Source organism: Arvicanthis niloticus, chromosome X, assembly GCF_011762505.2.
Source record: "Arvicanthis niloticus isolate mArvNil1 chromosome X, mArvNil1.pat.X, whole genome shotgun sequence".
In the NCBI taxonomy this organism is placed as follows: domain Eukaryota; kingdom Metazoa; phylum Chordata; class Mammalia; order Rodentia; family Muridae; genus Arvicanthis; species Arvicanthis niloticus.
Window position 1 is genome coordinate 112,761,772 of NC_047679.1, and position 20,209 is coordinate 112,781,980.

Sequence of the window (20,209 nt, forward strand, 5' to 3'; positions counted from 1 at the left end):
GAGAGGGAAGAAGTGTGAAGACAAAGAAGAAATAAGAATGAAAGAAGGGGGAGGATGGAAGAGCAGGGAAGTGGGAAGTGGAGTCTTTAGTGGTTTCTGTTGCTGTAAAAAGAATTCTTGACCACAGAAAATCTCAGAAAGAAAAATAATAATAATTAAGACTGGTTTTACAATTCAGAGGTTTTAGTCCATTATTGTAATGACATGAAACCTGACAGCCTGCAAGCTAAGAGTTTTTAAGAAGACCACATCTCCTGAGAGTGCCACTCCATATTACCCTATGGTGGCCATTATGATTCAAACCAGCACAAGGAGGCAGAAGGAAAGAGAAGTGAATAGGGAAGCGGAGCAATAGTGGAAGAGGGAAGATGAAGGAAGAAGAGTGAGGAACAAAGAGGAGGACAAAGGAATAAAAGAGAAGGAGGTGGACGAGGGAAGAGAAGCGGAGAAGAAATAGGAAGGAGTAAAGAAGACAGATGAAGTCTGTAGAGAAAAAGAAGAAGGAGGAATACATGAAGGAAAAGGAGGAGGAGGAGGAGAAGGAGGAGGAGGTGGAGGAGGAGGTGGAGGAGGAGGAGGAAGAAGAAGAGGAAGAAAGAGATGGGTTGAATCTACTGAAAGGAGGAAGAAAGAGCAAAGATGAGAGAAGAAAAGGGAGGATGAAGAGGAATAGGGGGATAAACAGAAGGGAAGAGGAAAGAAAATGGCGAATGGAAGAGAGAGTAGAAATGTGGAGAGAGAGGCTAGAAATAGGATGGAGTGCAAGCAAGGGAGGATAGAGTGGAAAGAAGAGGAGGGAAACGGACAGAAGAGGAAAGAAGTTGAAAGGGGTTGGGGAGAAGAGAGAGGGTGGAGTAGGAAGGAGGAAAATGGAGAAGGGAAGAGGAAGATGAATGGAAGATAAGGAAATAGGAAAGGGAGGTAAAAAAGGAAGAAGATTAATGAAGGTGACTGGGAAGAAGATGAAAAAAGAGTACTGAAGAAGAGTTGAGAGGAATGAAGAGAGAAGAAGGTGGAGAAGCAAAGAATCAGGAGGAAAAAAATGGCTGGAAAAGAGAAGAGGGTGGGGGATATGAGATAGGAGGGAAAGGAAGAAGCAGAAAAAAGAAGCAGAGGGGAGGGAAGAGAGAAGTGGAAAGGGGAGGAAGGTGAAAAGTGGAGATGGGGAAGAAGAGGAAACAGGAAAGAAGAAGAAGAGACAGGGACAGGACAAGAGAGGATAAGAAGAAAAGAGGAAAGAGAGCAAACTGGAAAGTTAAGGGAAGAAGGAAGGCTGGAAAGAGGGAAAAGGAGGGAAGAGACAATAGGACTTAAGAACTAGGAGAAAGGAAGATGTCTCAAGAAAGGCAGGATGGGCAGGAAGTGGGAATAGGAGGGAAGAGGAAAGGGATTTTGAAAGGAAGGACAAACAGGAGGGAGGATGATAGATGGAGCATGGGGAAATAGGGAAGAGGAGAGGAAAAGATCAACTGTAAGGAGTGGGAAAGGAGTAATGAAGAAAGATGAAGAAGGAAATAAGAGAGAGGTTGAGGGAAAGAGGGGAAGATAATGGAAGAGGAGTAAAGAGGAAAGAAATGTGAAGTAGGATGAAACGGGGACAAAGAGGAGAGTTAAGAGGAAGGAGGAGAGAATAGGGTAGAGAAAGACAGTAAAGAATGAGAGGAGAGAAAAGAAGATGTAGACTTTAAGTGAGAAAGGGGGAAGGTAGGAGTAAATATAAGTTGAAAATTAAGGAGGAAAGAGAGAAGAAGATGGAAAATGAAAGAGGGAGGATGAAAGAGATAAGTGAGGGAGGAAGAAAGAAAAATTGGTGGGAGAATGGAAAGGGGAGAAAGGTGAATATAAAAGAGGAAGAAAAATGGAAGTGCAGGGAATAGAGAAGAGGAGTGAAGGGGAAAGATAAGGGAGGATGAAGAGAAGGATGCAAGGATGGAGGGAGGGGTAAGGAAGATGATAAACAGTAGGGGACGTGGAAAGAGGATAAAATAGAAAAGGGACTAGACTAGGGCAGTAGAAAGAAAAGAGGAGGGAGAAGGGAAAAGGGGAAAGTAGAAAGATGAAGAAGGAGGGGAGAAAAGAAAGAGAAAGAAGGGGGCATGAAGAGAGGGGAAGAATGAAGATGATAGAAGATTGAGAAGGGAAATGATGGAGGAATAAACAGGATAAAAGAGGGAAGAGGAGAAAAAGGAAGACAGATGAGGGAAAGGAGAAAAAGAGAGGGACTAAGTAAGTGGGAGAAGAGAGGAGAGGGACGATGAGGGAAGAGGAAATTGAAGAAAAGAGGAATCAGGAGGAAGAAGGAAAGAGAGGGAAAGATGGGGGAGAAAAGAGGGAATAAGATTTAGAAGTATGGATGTAGGAGGATGAAAGACAGACAAGGATAGAAGAGGAGGAAAGAAGACAAAAGAGAGTATGAATAAGAGGGAAGATAGAGGAAAGTGAAAGGAGGAGGGGAGAAAGAAAAGGACAGGAGGGAAGAAAGAGGGGCAGTGAGGAAGAAAATGAGAAAGCAAGAAAGGGAGATGAAAGTTGGGAAGAGGATGGAGGAGGAAAGAGGAGAAAAGTGAGGGAGTGGGGAAGTAGAGGGAGCAAGGAAAAGGAGGGTGGAAGAAAAAAGGTGAAGCTGGGAAGAGGAGGAAAGGACAAGGGGAGGGTGAAAGGAAGAGGAAAGAGTGAGGATAAGGGAAAGAATGAGGAAGGAAGTGGAGGGAGGAAAGAAGGAGTGTGGGAGAAAGGAGGACAAATGTAGAGTATGTATAATGGAAGAGAATGAGAGAAGATGCGAGAGAAGGGAGTAAATGAAAAGAAGAGAGAAAAGTTAAGAGGATGGAGGGAGGAAACATAGGAAAGAGAAGAGATAAGAAAGTGGAAGGAAGAGGAAGAAAGAAAAAGAAAGAAAAGAGAGATGGAGAGGGAAAGAAAGAAAGAGGAAAGGGAAGGAGTATTATAGAGAAGGAAGTGGTGAAGAAAAGGGAGCAAGAAGGAAAAGAAAAAAGAGAGAGTAATGAAGAGGATGAAGGGAAGCAGAGGAAGGTGGTGAAAAGAAGAGGGAAGAGGAAAGAGGAAAAAAGAAGAGCAGTAAAGGAGAGAGGGGAAAATAGGAAAGTGAAGAAGGGAAGAGTGGTGAGAAGGTAATTGGAAAGAAAGGGAGGGAAGAAGAGGGGGAAGAAAGAAGAGGGAACAGGAAGAGGAAAAAATAGGGAGGAGAAAAAAGTGAAGAGGAGAGAGGAAGGAGGAGAAAAGAAAAGGATACAGGTAAAATGAAAAAGGAAAGAAGAGGAAGGAAAGGGGCAGGAGGGAGGAGGGAGAGAATAGAAAGAAGAGTGGAGGGAAAAGGAGGGAGGTAGGAAGTAGAGAGAAGAGGACAGAAGGAAAAAGAAAAGGCAAAATAGGAGAAAGAAAAAAGGAGGGAACAGGTTGGAGAAGAAAACGAAAAATTAAGGAAGATGGGGGAGGGAAGAGAAGAGGAAATTGGAGGGAGAAGGGAAGAAGGAAGATAAGGGAGTAGGAACAAAGGAAATGGAGGAAAGCTGATAGAGTAAGAAAGTACATGGAAGAGGGAAGTTGATGGAGGAGGGAGAATAGAAGAGGAGGAGTAAAGTAGCAAGAAGGAGGAGGGAGGGAAAGGGAGAGAAAAGAGGGGAAGAGTAGGAGTGGGGGGAAAATAGGAAAGAGGGGAGAGTAGAAAAGAGGAAAGAGGAGGAAAGAGGGAAGCAGAAGAGAAAATATGAAGTGAGAAGAGGAGGTAATGGGGGTGAAAAGGGAAGAGCAGGAAAGCAGAGGGAGGAGGAAAAGAAATTGAGGGAAAGAGAAAAGAATAGGAAGGAGAGGTAATAAAGAAGGAAGAAAACAGAAAAAAAGAGGTAAAAAAGGGAGATCTGTAAAGAGGAGTAAAAAAGCAAGATGAGGAAAGAGATATAGGAAAGATGTGAAAGGAGGACAGTAGAGGGGAGAAGAATGAGGAGAGGAGAGATAAAGGGATGGAGAAATATGAGGGATGTGGAAAGAGAAGAGAAAAGTGGGAGAAATAATAGGACAGAAGAGGGAAGAGAAGGAAAGGGGATGGAGCAAAAAAGAATGGAGAGATCTGAGGAAAGAGAACAAGAAGGAAGAGCATGAGAAGGGAGGAAAGAAAGGAGGAAAGTTGAAAGGAGACAAGAAGATGAGAAGAGTAAAAGCGAATGTAGGGTGAAGGACAAGGGAAAAGGACAGTAGAGTCTTTGTGTTTCCTCTTTAAGTGTTTCTATCTGTTCTTTGAGAGTGTTATTTATGTCTTTCTTAAAGTCCTCTATCATCCTCATGAGAAGTGATTTTAATTCTGAATCCTGCTTTTCTGGTGTGATGGGGTGTTCAGGGCTTGCTATGATGGGGGAACTGGGTTCTGATGATGCCATGTAACTTTGGTTTCTGTTGCTTACGTTCTTGTGCCTGCTTTTTGCCATCTGGTTAAATCTAGTGCTACCTGTACTTCTGTCTCTGATTGAAGCCTGTCTTTCCAGTTGTCTCGATTGTGTTTGGTCTTCTAGGGGTCCAGATGTCTCTGTGATTTTTTCCAGCTGCACTGATTATGGTGGTATCTCTAGGATGCCTCAGGATATGGTGCCTCCAAGGTAGCAGTCCAACTAGTTGTCTGCTGTTCTGGGTGCAGTGTCTCCTCTTGGATATCTCAGGATATGTTGTTTGACACTCTGAGTTCAGTTGTTCCTCTGTGGCTCTGGGTTGAGTGGACCTTCCAGTATGTCTCAGGTGGAATCCGGGGTCCACACAACTGCAGACCTGGCAGAGGTCTGGTCCAGGCCTCAGACCTGGGAGATGGGCAGAAGGGGGGTGCTAGCTGGCAGGGGCGGGGGGTGGGGTATCTGCTGGATTCTGAGCACTCAGGGCACCCAGCTATGAGCTCAGGGTAGTATGTGGGTTTTCCTACCTAAAGCTGGTTGTGGGATCTGTGGAGCCCCCAGAATGTGTCTGGCGGCGGTAACCGAGGTGCACTCACCAGCAGGCCTCAGACTGAAGAGGGGCGAGCAGTGGAAGGGGAGTGCTGGCGCTGGCTATGGGTTCTATGGATCCCCAGAATGTGTCTGGCGGTATCGGGGTGCCCTCACAAGCTGGCCGGGCAGAGGTCCGGCCCAGGCCTCAGACCGGAAGAGGGGCGAGCGGCGGAAGGGGAGTGCTAGCTCTGGCTATGGGTTCTATGGATCCCCCAGAATGTGTCTGGCGGGGTGCACACAGGACAGTAGAGTCTTATTCCATCTTCTCCATCCTATTCCCTCCTCCAACCACTTTTCTTTCTCTTTTTTGTCTTTTCTAGAGAAAAGAGATGGATCTGAAAGAGGGAACAGGGGAGAGGAGGAAGAAATAGGAGGGGAAAGAGAAAAAAGGGAGAGGAAGGTGAATAGGAGAGCTAGGAGGAAGGAAAAGGAGAGGGGGAAACAGTGATTATGGAAGTGGATAGACGGGGATGGAACAAGACGAAAGAAGAAGGAGGAAGAGATGGAGGTGGGTAAAGGGTAGAGGAAGGGTGGGGAAGGGAATGAAAGAGGAAGGGAGATTGTGAGGGAAGAAGAAAGAAGAGGGAGGAAGAGGGCAAAATAGGAAAAATGGAAGAGGAAGTAAGGGAGGAAAAGGACTGAGGTGAAAAGTGGAGAAAGAAAAAGATGCTAGAAAGAAGAGTAAAGAGGAGAGAGTAAGTAAGAAGAGGGTCAAGTGAAGAGAAGAGGTGGGTAGAGTGGTGAGGAGGAAAGAGACTGGAAGAAGAGGGAGGGGTAAATGGAGAGAAAGAATGTGGAAAACGGAAGAGGTGGAAGGGAGCAAGGGAGAGGCAGGCAAGGGAGACAAAAGGAGGAATGAGGACTAAGAATGGAGAAGAAAGACAAGAAAACAAAGAAAGACAGAAAGCAGGAAGGGAAGAAGAGGAAGTGCAAAAGAGGATAGAGGATGGAAAAAAGGGAGGAGGGAAGGCAGTGAGGAGAAAAAAAGAGGGGCATGAAAAGGAGAAAAGAAACAAGGTTGGAGGGAAGTGGGGAAGAGGAGGCAATAGAAAAGAGAGGAAAGGGAAACCATCAGAAGAAGGACTACATGGAAGAATGAGCAGAATAAAGAAAGAAACAAAAAAGAAGGAAGGGAAAAAGAATAAGAAGGAGAGAAAAGTGGAATATGGGGGGAAATGGAGAAGAGGAAGGAATAGGCCATATGAAGAGCAGGGTGGAAGGAGAAAAATGAAGAAAAGAAAGGAGAAGGAAGGAATAGGGAAGAGGTAGAATGGGGAAGAGGAGTATTAAAGAGGAGCAAGAAAAGAAGAGGAGCAAGGAGGGGAGAGAAAAGAGGAAGGAACAAGTCAGAATAGGAAAGAGGAGGGAAGAGATGAATGGAGTGAATAGAGTGAAAGGAGAGAAGTAGAGAGAAAGTATAGCAAGGAAGGGGGAATAGAAGTACAAAAAGGAGGGAAAATGGAAGAGGAGGGTGGAAGTTAGCAGACAGAATCAGAGAAAGTAGGGAAGAGGGAAGAGGGTGTAGAGGAAGACATAGGAACCTGGATGGAGTAGGGAAGTGAAGGGAGAGGAAGAGGAAAATAGAGTGAAGAGGAGGAAAGTAGAAGAAGGAAGAAAGAGTTGGTAGGGAGGAAGAAGATGGAATAATAGGAAGTACAAAAGAGGAAAGAAATGGAGTAGCAAAGAGGAGGGAGAAGGAACAGTGGAAAGGGAATAGAATTGAGGGAAGAGAGAAAAGGAGGAAATAAGGAAGAGGAGGTTGGAGGGAATAGGAGAGAGGAGGAAAGAAGACTAAACAGGGAAGAGGAAGGAAGAAGGAAAATTAAGCTCAAAAGAGGAGGCAGTATCAGAGAAGCACAAGGAAGAGGAGGGAAATGTGAAGAGAAGTGGGGGAGGGAATAGAAAGGAAAAGGAGGGAGTTGGGAATAGGATGGAAGAAGGAAAGGGGGAAAAGGAACAGGATTGAGGAAGGAAAACAAGAAAATGAGGCAAAGAGGCCAAAAGAGAGAAAATGGAGGGGAAAGAAGAACGGTTTGAAGGGGAGGAATAAATGAAAGGAAAAGAGGAGGGAATGGGAGAAGACCTGAGAAAGGAATCACAGGGAAGAAGAAAAAGGAGGGAGGGAAGGTCAGGGAGGATGAAAGAGCATGTAGGATGTAAGTGGAGGAATGGAGGATGAAGTGATAAAACAAAGGGCGGAGGGAAGAGGAGGGAGGAAGTAATAGGGTAAAGGAAGGAAGAAGGAAGAGGAGGAAAGAATAGGCAGGAGGGGAGTAGACAGAAGACTGAAGAGGGCACAGGAGGGAATAGGAGGGAAGAAAGAACAGGGAGAAGAGAAGTGGAAGAAGTGAAAAAGAGTTGAGGAGAAGAAGATAGAAGAGGCACCGGGTATTGGTGGTGCACGCCTTTAATCCCAGCACTTGGGAGGCAGAGGCAGGAGGATTTCTGAGTTCGAGGCCAGCCTGGTCTACAAAGTGAGTTCCAGGACAGCCAGGGCTACACAGAGAAACCCTGTCTCAAACAAACAAACAAACAAACAAACAAAAAGATAGAAGAGGCAAGAGAAAAGGGAGAAAAGGGGAAAAGAAGAAATGCAGGAAGGAAAGGGAGGAATAAAGAGGGAAGAGAAGAAAATAGAGGAAGAAGGAGGAAAGCACAGAGAGAAGAAAAAGAGGGAGAAAAGAAGAAAGGAGAAGAGAGGAAGGAGAAGGGAAGAGGAGAGAGGAAAGATGAAGAAAAGGGGGGTAGATGTTGGAGGGAAGAGGAGGGAGGAAAGAAGAGAAGGTAGGAGGGAAGCAAAGGAGAAAGAAGAGGTGGGAGTAAGGAAAGCAGGAACAGGAAAGAGGAGGGAGGAGGGAAGAGGAAAATAGAGAGAAAAAAATTGGGGAGGAAAGATAGTGAAGAAGTTAAGAGAAAGAAGAAGGGAAAGTTAAGGAAGAGAAATAAAAAGGGATGGGGAAGGAGGGAGAAGACAGGAGGGGAGATATAGGAGGGAGGAGGTGGGAGAAAAGAATGCAAAGCAAGAGGAGAATGGATGAAAGAGGAGGGAAGACATAAGAGGACTGAAGAAGGAAGTATAGGGGAAGTGATTATGAGGGAAGAGGAGAATAAAGAAAAAAGGAGGATAGTGGGAAATAAAGGGATGAGGGAAGAGAGAAGATAAGAAAGTAGGAGACAGGAAAAAAGAAGGAGGAGAGTAGAGAAAGAAGGAAAGCTGAGGGAAGGGCTCAGAGGTGGGAGGAAGAGGAAGAAGGCAAGAAGACGAAAGTGAATGAGAAATGGAAGGGGAAAGAGGAGGGAATAAGAAAAAACAGTGAAAATTGTAAGAGATTCAAGGAGGAAAGACATGAGAAAAGAGAAGAGAAAGGAAAGAGAAAAGTGAAGTAGGAGGGAAAACGGGGAAGGGAATGGGAGAAGGGGTGAAGGACAAAGATGATTGAAGTGATGGGAAGACAAAGGAATAGGCAAAAGGGAAAACAGAAGAGTGAAGAGCAGTGGTGAGAAAAGAAGAGATAAATGAAAGAGAAGAAAGAGGGAATGCAACTAAGAGAAAAAATTAAGAGGGAAGATAATGGAAGAAAACTAGGTAGAAGAAAGAAGAGGATAATAGAGAGATAAAAAGAAAAGAGGAGAGAAGAGTAGGAAAAAGAATGGCAGACAGAAGGAAAGGGGAAGTGGAGAGAAAAGGAAAGAGGGAAAGATAAAGAGGCAGAAAGAGAGATGAAAAGTCAAGAAAGCAGAGGGAAAATAGAAGGTAAGAGGGATTAAGAAGGAAGAGGAAAGGGGCGGGAAGAGGGAAGAGTTGAAGAGTGTGGTAGTTTGAATATTCTTGGCAGTATTGGCCTTGCTCAGGCCTTGTTGGATGAAGTAAATCACTGTCAGAACTGTCTTTGAGGTCCTATGATCAAGCTCTGCCCAGTGCAGGGCACAAGAGATCTTCCTCCTGGCTGCCTGTAGAAGATGGTCTCCTCCAGGCTGCCTTTAGATCAAGATGTAGAACTCTCAGCTCCTTCAGCACCATGACTGCCTGCACGCTGCTGTGCTTCGAGCCATGGTGATAATGGACTGAACCTCTGAAACTGTGAGTCCCAACTAAATATTTACTTTTATATGTATTACTATGGTCATGCTGTCTGTTCACAGCAATGAAACACAAACACAAAAGTTAGCATCAGGGTCTTTGGTATTGCTGTGATAACCCTGGTCATGCATTTGTTTGGAGGAATGTGGATTTGGGGACTTTGGAAAACAGTGGAATGCTTTAAATGGGGCTTAAATGGGCCATTCTAGTAGAAGCATGGGAGACACATGATTTGAACTTTGGGCCTGGCTCAAGAGGTTACAGAGGAGGGGAATTACTAGTATATTGCCTGGAGATTGTTCTTATGATGTATTGGTGAATAATGTGGCTGCCTTTTATCCTAATCTGAAGAGTCTGCATGAGGCTAAGGTGAAGAGATTCAGATTGGTTGCATTGAGGAAGGGTGTCTCAGAAAAGGCTTGCACAGACTCTACTCTGTGTTTCATTCTTATGAAGCATATTTTGATCAAGCATAGCAAACTGAGAAAGGAAAAATATAAACCGTTTGGTTCAAAACTTTAAGGGGAATCAGGAAATGAAATAAAGCTAAATCCTATGTTCTAGGACATTAAGTGTAAGTAAGGGAGTGGTGACCTCAGGGCAATATCCCACCCAGCTAAGATGATTGTTTATATATTGTCAGTTGAATAAGGATAGTTATGGGCCGGGTGTGGTGGCGCACGCCTTTAATCCCAGCACTTGGGAGGCAGAGGCAGGCGGATTTCTGAGTTCGAGGCCAGCCTGGTCTACAGAGTGAGTTCCAGGACAGCCAGGACTACACAGAGAAACCCTGTCTCGAAAAACAAACAAACAAACAAAAAACAAAACAAACAAACAAAAAAAAGAATAAGGATAGTTATATCTTGTTAGGCATTATTATGACCTATTTTTGTTTTAACTCGGAAATAAGCAGATATGACTATGTATCATGAGATTATGAATATGTGTCAAATTGAAAAGGAATGCACTGTGACGGCTATTCTTGGTTGTCAGCTTCAGTATATCTGGAGTGAACTATAATGTAGAACTTGTAAAGACCTTGTGAAAAGGTAAAGAAAGGCTTAGGTTCAAGTGAGGTGATTCATGACTTTAATCCCAGCACTCAGGAAACAGGCATGCAGATGTCTGAGTTCAAGGTCAGTCTATAGAGCAAGTTTCAGCAGAGCCAAGCTTAGGCAGTGAAGGAGTTGGAAACCAGAAAGCTGGTGATGATACTGGAACAGAGGGATGGGAAGCATGTCCCAGTCCCAGCAAGCAGAAGAACTTGGAAGGTTTGGCCATGTGGCTCTGGCTTTAACATCATGAGTAGAAGGAGTTTCTGGGATATCTGATGCTGGTTCACTGGAGCTAAGAAATTAGCTTCATTAAAAAGAGACCAGCAACACTGAGGTAAAACCTGGAAATGTTTTCTGAGAGCACATAGCTGTCTTTCAGAGATAGACATCATACCTGCAGCTGGATTTATAAGAATCACAAAAGTGGTACTGGTTTTGAAGGCATAAAGGGGGTCATGAATAGCAACTAAGTCTTGGCACTGGCAGAGGCCAGGAAAGGCCATTGGTGAGGATGTGCAGACTCAGTTCCAGTTGACATCCCAGAACTGAAGGAGTCATTCTAAGTAGTCGAGGCTTGGGCACCATAAAGAATACTTATGAGGAACTATTGGTGAAGCCTAGCTGAAGCAGAAGGCCCAGTATATTAGAAATGTTGATAGCATGGGAGGTCCACCAAGTAACAGCAATGAAATGGAGTCAACCAGATCCCAGAGTGCTAGAGAGGACAGAGTTGGAGAAGTGGCTTAATCCCTTTAAAGGAGCCCAGAAGGTAGATTTTGAGTTCCTATGTTATAGCATTGCCCAGTGTGAAAAGAAATACTCTTCCTGACTGCCTGCAGAAAATTGTCTCCTTCTGGCTGTCTTTGGATCAAGATGTAGAACTCTCTGCTCCTTCAGCACCATATCTGCCTGTATGCAGTCACACATCCCACCATGATGATAATAGACTCAACCTCTGAATTTCCAAGCCACCCCAGTTAACTTTTTTTTTTAATGAGTTGCCTTGGTCAAAGTGTCTCTTCATAGCAATGAAACTCAAACTAAGAGAATGATGTAATAGAAAAGAGAGGGAAAAAAGAGAAGATGATAAAAAGTAGGTGAAAGGGAATATAGTTAAGTGGGGGAAGGAGGAAGAATAGAGGAGAGGAAGGAAAAGGGAAGAAAGAAGTGGTAAGAGAAACCAAGGTTAAGAGGAGAGAGGAGTAATAAACTGGGAAGATGAATGTTGATGGGAGAGGAAAGAGGAGCAAGAAATAGGGGAAAATAGAAGAGGAGAAATTAGTGGACAGAATAAAAGACAAAAGAGGATGTTAGGAGGATGACAAGGGATGAGGACTGAAGAGGAATGGGGAGGGATAAGAACAGAGGCAGGAAGGAAAGGGAAGAAGAAAAAGGAGAAAGGTGGAAAGGGGATAGAGAAGGGAAATGAATGAGTAGGTGGGGAAGAATAGGGATGAGGAAAGAGAAGAGAGAAGAAAAGAGGATGGTAGAGGAAGAAAATGGAAAGAAAAGTTAAGATGAAAAAGAAAGGAAGAGGAAAGAGGATGGAAGACAGGAAAAGATGAAGTAGGGATAAGAAATGAGAGGGAAGAGGAAGGAGGAGAGAAGAGGTTAGAGGCGCAAAGGAGGCTGAAAGAAAGAAGGCAGAGGAGGAAAAAGGGAAGAGTAGCCAAGAGGAAGAGGAGAGAAATAAGGAGGGAGAGGAAAAGGGTTGAGTAAAGAAGAGAAAGGAGTAAGACAAAGGAGGGGAAATAGATGGCAGGGGTGAGTAAAGAAAACATTATGGAAGGGGAGATAGGGGAAAAGGGAGTAGTGAAGGAAAGACCAGAAAAAGTGTAAGTGCAAAGATGAAAAAAGAGGGAAGATTAGGGAAGAGGGAAGAGAAAAGACAAAAGAGAAGTCAACTGGATAGACAAGGAAATGAAAGTAAGAGGGAAGAAGAGGGAATACTGAAGAGATGGGAAGAAAGTGGATGAAGGGAGTCGGTGAGGAAATAAGAGAGAAGAGAGAAGAGGAAGAAAGAGAGAAAGAGGGAATAAAAAACAAGAAAGAATAGGGGAGGAGAGATAGGAGATTAGGAGAGAAGAGGAGGAAGTAGTGATGATGTGGCAAAAGGAAAAAGGTGGCAGAGAATGAGAGGAAAGTAAGGAAGAGGGAAGAGGAAGGAAGGAAGAGGAGGGAAGATGGAAGAGGAAGTGATAGGAAAGAGGTATTAAGAGGTAAAGATATGAAGGATGGACAAGGTAGAAGAGAAGCATAGAAAAGAGAAAAGAAGAGAGATAAGTGATGAGATGTGAGGGAAGAGTTTGAAAGAATGAAGAAAATAGAAAATACAAGAGAAGAATGAACATAGAGAAGACAGTAAAGGAGGGAGATAGGAAGAGAAAGTGGTGGGACTGGGATTGAGATAAGAGAAGGAATATTGAGGTAGGAAGAGGAGGAAGGCAGATAGAAGGAGGAAAAGTTCCTGCTAGTTTCCTCCTGTTGTGAACATCAGGGATCTGACTTCTGTCTCTTGGCCACACCCTCTCACCATGGCCCTGAAGCAGCAATCTGCTCAATCCTGCCTCAGCCCAAGAAACCCAGACTGGCTGCTCCCCCGAAGCTGGAGGACAAGTCAGCCTCCCCTGGTCTGCCAAACGGAGAAAAACAACAGCAAGAAGCAATTGAACATATTGATGAAGTACAAAATGAAATAGACAAACTTAATGAACAATCCAGTGAGGAAATTTTGAAACTAGAACAAAAATATAATGAACTCTGCCAACCATTTTTCAGAAGATGTCAGAATTGATCGCCAAAATCCCAAATTTTTGGGTAACAACATTTGTCAACCATCCACAAGTGTCTGCACTTGGGGAGAAAGACGAGGAGGCTCTGCATTATTTGACCAGAGTTGAAGTGACAGAATTTGAAGACATTAAGTCAGGTTACAGATTATATTCTCATTTTGATGAAAATCTTTACTTTGAAAATGAAGTTCTCTCCAAAGAATTTCATCTGAATGAGAGTGGTGACCCATCTTCAAATGAAATGAACTTCAAAGTCCACTGAAATGGACTTCAAAGTCCACTGAAATCAAATGGAAATCTGGAAAGGATTTAACAAAACACTCAAGTCAAATACAGAATAAGGCCAGCACAAAGAGGCAGCATGATGAGCCAGAGAGCTTCTTTACCTGGTTTACTGACCATGCTGACACAGGTGCTGATGAGTTAGGAGAGGTCATCAAAGATGATATTTGGCCAAATCCCTTGCAGTACTATTTGGTTCCCGATATGGATGATGAAGAAGGAGGGGAAGAAGAAGAAGAAGGAGGAGGAGGAGGAGGAGGAGGAGGAGGAGGAAGAGGAGGAGGAGGAGGAGGAGGAACTGGTGAAGAAGATGATGAGGATGAAGGTGAAGAAGATGATGAGATGAAGGGGAGGAAGGAGAGGAGGATGAAGGCAAGGATGACTAGCACAGAAGATTGATGGATTCCAACCTTCTTTTTTATTTTCTTTTTCTTTTTAATTTTCTCCAGTCCCTGGGAGCAAGTTGCAGTCCTTTCTTCCCTGTCCCTTTGTGCTCAGTAGCCCTGTTTTTGAGGTCTCAACATTATGGTTCTCAACTAATTTTGGGGAAAATATCTTGAACAAAATACAACAGAAAAATAATCTTCACATATTTTTTCTTTTTTATATATATTTTTAAAGATTTATTTATTTATTTCATGTATGTGAGTACATTGTCACTGTCTTCAGACACACCAAAAGAGGGCATCAGATCTCCAGACAGATGCCAGCCACCATGTGGTTGCTGGGAATTGAACTCAAGACCTCTGGAAGAGCAGTCAGTGCTCTTAACCACTGAGCCATCTCTCCAGCCCCCACATATTTTTTTTCTAAATTTATTTTTATCCTTTCTTGTCTCAAAAACTGTGGATTCAACACCACCACCATGCTCTGTGGGAAAAAAGAAAAGCCCTCCAGTTCCCTTGGCTTCCCTGGAGTCTGGAGGGTGCTATGCCACTGTATAGCAGTGCATAGAATTCTAGCTTTTTTCTTTTCTCTGTGTATTGGCCTCAGAGATTATACTGTGTCTCTCTGTGAATACAGATGGGTAGCATTTACCAACATGAATTTGTCTACTTTCTCTTCTTTAATAAAAAAGGAGGGTATAGATGGTGAGCATGGGTGGGTTTGAGGTGTTGGGGGTAGGTGGGCATCTGACAACATGGCTTCTCCTTTGTCATGTTTAATTATGATGTTTAACAGACATTCTTGCAGTTTAAGGTGACACTTTTAAAATAAAATTCTCTCCTGATATGACTTGAGCCCTGCCACTCAGTGGAAGAATCAGCAGAACCTGGAGGGTTTTATTTGTTGTTGACATTCTCTGTTGTAACTTTATTTTTAATTTTTTTTGTTTTCATTGGAAGGAAAAACATGCTCATTTTAAATGTTGAAGTATATAAGTTGCTTTGTTACAATAAATTCAACATGTACACAAAGGACCTGATACTTTTCTGTAAGAACAGATGCTCAACAGACCTTCCAAGTTTGATCTGCATATTGACATCATTTTAAACTTTGTTTCTCTAACTTTGTATTTTTTTGATACCCACTTTGCAGGATGACCTCCACTTTGCAGGATGACCTCCAATTTTCAGGATGGCCTCCACTTTGCAGGATGAACTCAGGGCTGTCCAGATTGAGTTAAAGTGATTTGAATCATGTCTTAATGTTTCTGTAACTGAGTGTGCGCACAGCTTGCTACTGTTGACTTGTACCCTTGATTTTTATCTCAATTTGGCATTTTTAAAAAAATGGGCCTTTAGTTACCTGGACCTCGTGGCAACACCTGAGCTCACCGTCACTGACCTCTTGCTCTATGCCATCTACGAAGGACAGCTGCTGGTGTGTCATCATTGGCAGTGTGAACTGACCAAGAAGGTGGACTGTCAGGGTAAACAGTCGATGAGGTGGTAGGTAGTAATTGCCACAGGTATGTAGCAGAAGAAGAAAAAGGGGGGAAGAGGGAATAGACCGGGAAGGAAGATGGAAGAGGAGAGAAGAGAAAAGAGAGGTGAGTGGAAAGAAAAGAAGGAAGAGGGAAGAATGAAGAAGAGGAAAGAGGAGGGAAGACAAAAGGTAGGTAGGAGAAAGGTGATAAAAATAGGCAGAAGAGTGGAAAGAAGAAGAAAGGAAAGAGTGGGTAAGAAAGACTGGGGTAGGAGCTTTAAGTACTGAAGGGCAATGAAGATGAAATAGGGAAGTGGAGGTATGAGGAATGAGCAGGGACAAAGGAAGAAGAGAGTAGAGAGGGAGGGAGGAAATGAGGTAAAGAAAAGGGAAGAGAGGTAAGAGGAAGCAGGAAGAAGACGGAAAGGATTGAGGAGGAAGAGGTAGGTAAGAGTAAGAAAAATGCAGAGAAAGGGGGGAAGGGAAGAGGATGGAGGAATGAACATGAAGGAAAAGTGACCATCCAGGAAGAGGGTAGTAGAGCAAAAGGGGAAAAGAAAAGAAGTAGGAATAGGAAGGAAGGGGGGAACCTACCGAAGAGTAGTCAAAAGAGAAGAGGAGGAAGAGGGAAAAGAGTGAAGAGGAATGAGGAGAAAAGAGGAAGTGGCAAACAGAAAGGTGGTGGAGGAGAGTAGCAGAGACAGAGTGAAGAAGAGGGAAAAGGGACAATGGAAGAGGGGTAGGGAGTACAAGAGAGAAAAAAGAATGGAAGAGGAGGGAGGAGGGAAGTGATGGAGGAGGACAGAAGATGGATAAGGAAAGAGCAGGGAAGAGGGACCAGGAGGGAAGATAAATGAAGAGGGAAGAGGGAAAAGGAGAGATGTGTAGGAAAGGAGAAATGGAAACAGGAGAAAGTAAGGAAGAGGGGTGAGGGTTGAACAGAATGGATTAGGAAAGAGGAGGAATGATGGAAGAGTAGGGATGAGAGAAGTGGGAAGATCAGATAAGAAAGATGAGTGAAATGAAGGAAATTAGAGCAGGAGGGAAGAGGGATGAGACAGAGTGAAACATGAAAAGTGGGTGAGAGAAAATGAGAGAAGAAAGGACAGAAGAAGAAAGAAGGGAGAAGTAGGCAAGTGAGTGAGGGAAAGAGGGAATAGGAGAGTGGAAAAAGAGGAAGGAGAAGGAGAAAAATGGAGACTAGGTAAAGGAAGTAGGGGTGTGAGAAATTAGTAGGGTATAAGGAAGAGATGGGAGAACAGGGAAGTCTGAAGAGAAGGGAGGTAGGAAGAGAAAATGGGAAAGGAAAGCAGGGGCAGAAGCAGGGATTATTGAACTAGAGGGAGGAGGAAGTAGGAGTGAGAAAAGAGAAGGATTGAGGACAAATGAGGATGAAAAAATAACAAAGTGAGGAGGGGTGCATGAACAGAAGGAAGAGAGAGAAGAGGCAAGGGGAGAGAGAAAAGATAGAAGAAAAAGGAAGATAGAAAAAGAAGGAAAAGAAGAAAAGTTATGAAGAAAGAAGAGGTGGGTGGAGACAAAAGGAAAGAGACAGGAATAAGGAGAGTATGGAAGAGGAAGAAAGTCTGAAGAGGAGCAGAAGGGAAAAGGAGGAAGGGAAAAAACAGGAAGACACAAAGTGGAAGGAAGACAGAGAAATGGGATTGAAGAAGGAAGTGAAAGGAAGAAAGAAAGAAGAGGGAAGGAAAGTGAGAATGGAAGGGGAAAGAAGGAAATTGGAGGAAAGGGAAGGAAAGAAGAGGGAAAAGGACAAGAACAGAAAGTGAGAAAAAGATAAAAGGAAAAAAGAAGAGGGAGGAGGAAAGAGAGAAAAGAAGTGAAAAAGAAAGAAGACAGGTGAAGAGGAATAAAAAAGAGGTGGTAAGAGGAAATGGGAAGAAGAAAACTAAAATCAAAAGTAAGAAAAGGGAAGGAGGACATTAACAGGAACAAGAGGGGTATAATATAAAAGAGGAGATAACACACAAAAACTATAAAAGTGAAGTGAAGAGAAGAGGGCATCAAATTGAGGGGAAGATGAGTGAAGAGGGAAGACAAGAGAGAAAGGAGGCAAGAAGATAAAGGAGATAACAGGAAAAGGGGTGAAGTGAAACAGAAAGAGGGAAGAAGGCGGGAAAGGAATTGACATAAAAGAAGAGGTGGTATGGATCAGGATGCAGTAGAATAGAAGAGAGTAGAGGGAAGAGGAGGAAATAGAGAAGAGGAGGGGAGAGGGGAAAGAAGAAAGAAGAGAAAAATTGAGGAGGGAGAAGGACAGAGGCTGGAAAAGGCCAGACTGGAATAAAGGGAAGAGGAGGTATAAAGGAAGTTTTAGAAAAAGGGAGAAAATATGGAGGAGAAAGAAGGGAAGAAGAGGGAGGAGGGGGAAAGAAGATAAGGAAGGAGAGAGGCGGCAAGGGGAGGGAAGCAAGAATAGAGAGGAGAGTAAACAAGAAAGGTGGAAACATGGAAGACAGGGGAGATGAGAGGAAGAATGGAAAAGGAGGGAAGAGGGGAGGATGACACAAAGGGGAAGAAGAGTCAGGAGACAATGAGAGAGAAGTGAGGAAAGAAATGGAAGGAGAAGGGAAGAATAATGAAGAAGGTAGATGAGGGTGACAGAAGGGAGGGGAAGAGTAAAGGGGATGGAAAAGAGGGGAAGAGGGAAGGGAAAGTATGGGGAAGAGGAGGAAACAGGGAAAAGAAGGAAGGAAAAGAAAGAGGTAACAGAGAAAGATGAGAATAGGAGGTAAGAGGAAAGTAGAGTTAGCAAGGAAGACATGAGTATATAGCAAACAAGAGTGTGTTGGAAAGAATAGTAGAAAGGAAGAAATGGGGTTGAGGGAGAAGTGAAGGAAGAAGAAAAGCAAAGAAGAACTGAGGTCAGTTAAGAGAGAATACAGAAGAGGAAGGAGGACAAAAGAAGAGGAAAGGAGATTACTACAAAGAATAAGGAAGATGAAAGGGGACAAATGGGAAAGTGGGGGAAGAAGAAAGGGGAGTTAAGAGGGATGCGATGGCACTAGGCAGGAGGATGGAACAGAGAAGAGTAGGAAAGAGGATGAAAGAGGGAAGAGAAAGAAATGAAGAGTTAAGATTATGGAATAGACAGGGTTAACAAAGGAGAGATAGGAGGGAAGAGATAGAGAAGTGAAGAGGAAAGGAAAGGGAAGCGAGGAGTGAAGAAAATGAAGGAGTATGGATTGGAAAGGAGGGAAGAGAAAGAAGAAAATTGGGAAGAAAAGAGTAGGTTAAGGGAAGAGTTAGGTGAGGAATGAAGAGAGTTAAGAAAGTAGAAGACAAGAGAGTACAGGGATAAGGAGGGATGAGGAGGGAAGAGGAGAAAGTAACGAAGAGGAGGGAAGCAGGGGGAGAGCAAAGAAGAAAGAAGAGGGAGGTAGAAGGAAGAGTGGAAAAGAAGAAAGGTTGAGAGAAGGAAAGAGGGCAGAAGAGTAAAGGAGATGGATGGGGAAGAGAACAGGAAGGAAATAGGAGGGAAGAAGGAAGAGGAAGGTAGAGGGAAAGAGATTGAATAGGGAAGAGGAGGGTAAATGGAAGAGGAAAGGTTAGTGATGGTAGGGAAGAGGAGGAAGGAAGATGGAAAGAGGAGGATGGAGAGAGGAGACAACAAAATTAAGAGAGAACAGAAAAGAGGATGGGGAGAAAAGGAAGAGGGAGGGAATGATAGACGAGGGAAATGAGAAGTTGAGATAAGAAAAAAGAGATAAAAGGAGGGAAGAAGAGGGGAGGGGAGAGGAGGGGAAGGGATGGATAGGGGATTGGAGGGGATGATGATGGGAAGGGTAGGGAAATGTAGAGGAAAATGAAGAGGAGGGAGGGGGAAGGGAAGAGGAGAGGAAAGGGAAGGGTCAGTGGTCAGGAAAGGAAAGGGGGAGGAGGAGAGAAGAGGAGGATGGAAGAGGATGGGGCTAGAGGGGAAAGAGAAGGGAAAAATAAAAAAGGGAAGGGGAAGGGAAAAGGAAGAGAGAAAAGGGGAAGGGAGGGGATGGGAATGGGAGGAGGGAAAGGGAAGCTGAGGGGAAGAGAAGAGGAAGGGTAAAAAAGAGGAAGCATAGGGAAAGGGAAGAGGAAAGGAGGGAGATGGAAAGAGAAGAGAGAGAATGGGGAGGAAAGGGGGCAGGTGAGAGGAGATGAAGGGGAGGGGAGAGAAGATGAGGAGGATGGAAGGGGATAAGAGGTAGAGGAGAAGGGGAGGGTACTGGGATGGAGAAGCAATGAGAGGGGAATGGAGGTGGAGGGTAAAGGGAAAAGGAAAAAGGAAGGTGAGGGGAAGAGGAATGAAAGGGGAGGAGAAGGAAAGGGAGGAGAAGGAAAGGGAGGAGAAGGGGAGGGGAAGGGAGAAGATAGGGAAGGGGACAGAGGAGCAGAAAAAAGCAGATGGTAGGAGAGTAGCAGGGATGGGAGAGTAGGGGAGGAAAAAAGGGTAAGAGAGGCAATGGGAATGGAAGGGGAAGAGAGGGAAAGGGAGTATAGTGGACAGGAAGGGAAGAAAGAAAGGGAAGGGAAAGGGATATTGAAGGAAGGAAGGGAAGAAAGAAAGGGAAAAGGGGGAAGAAGTCAATGGAGGAAGGGAAAAGAAGGGAGGAGAAGTGAAGGAGATGAAAAGGAAGAAAACAAGGTTAGGGAAGGGGAGGGGAAGGGGAGAAGTAGGGTGGAGAACAGAAGGAGAAGAGAGAGGACTGGGAGGGAAAGGGAAGGGGGCAAGAGAGAGGAAGGAAAGGGGAGAGAAAGGAGGGAGAAGAGTAGGAGGTAGATGGGAAGGGGAGGTAGAGGAGAGAGAGAAGGAAGAGTAGGGAAAGGGAAGGGGAGGGAAGGTTAGGGGAAGGGAGGGAAAGGAGAGATGAAGGGGAGAAGAAGGGGATGGATAAGGTGGGGGAGTGGAATGGAGGGTAAGGGTAAGGGTGGTGGAAGAGAAAGGGAAGAGGAGGGAAATGGGAAGGGAAGGGGAGTGAAATGGAGGAAGAGAAGTGGGGGACAAGAGGGGAAGAGAAAGGGAACAGGAGGAGAAGGGGATGGGGAAGGGGAGTGAAATGGAGGAAGAGAAGTGGGGGACAAGAGGGGAAGAGAAAGGGAACAGGAGGAGAAGGGGATGGGGAAGGGGAGGAAAGGGGAAGGAAAATG

At 44.3% G+C, this 20,209-nt stretch overlaps 1 pseudogene; it reads left to right on the forward strand.

The window, feature by feature from the left end:
- Positions 1-584: 584 nt before the first annotated feature.
- On the forward strand, positions 585-18,795 carry LOC117694754 (protein SET-like; annotated as a pseudogene).
- Positions 18,796-20,209: the final 1,414 nt, after the last annotated feature.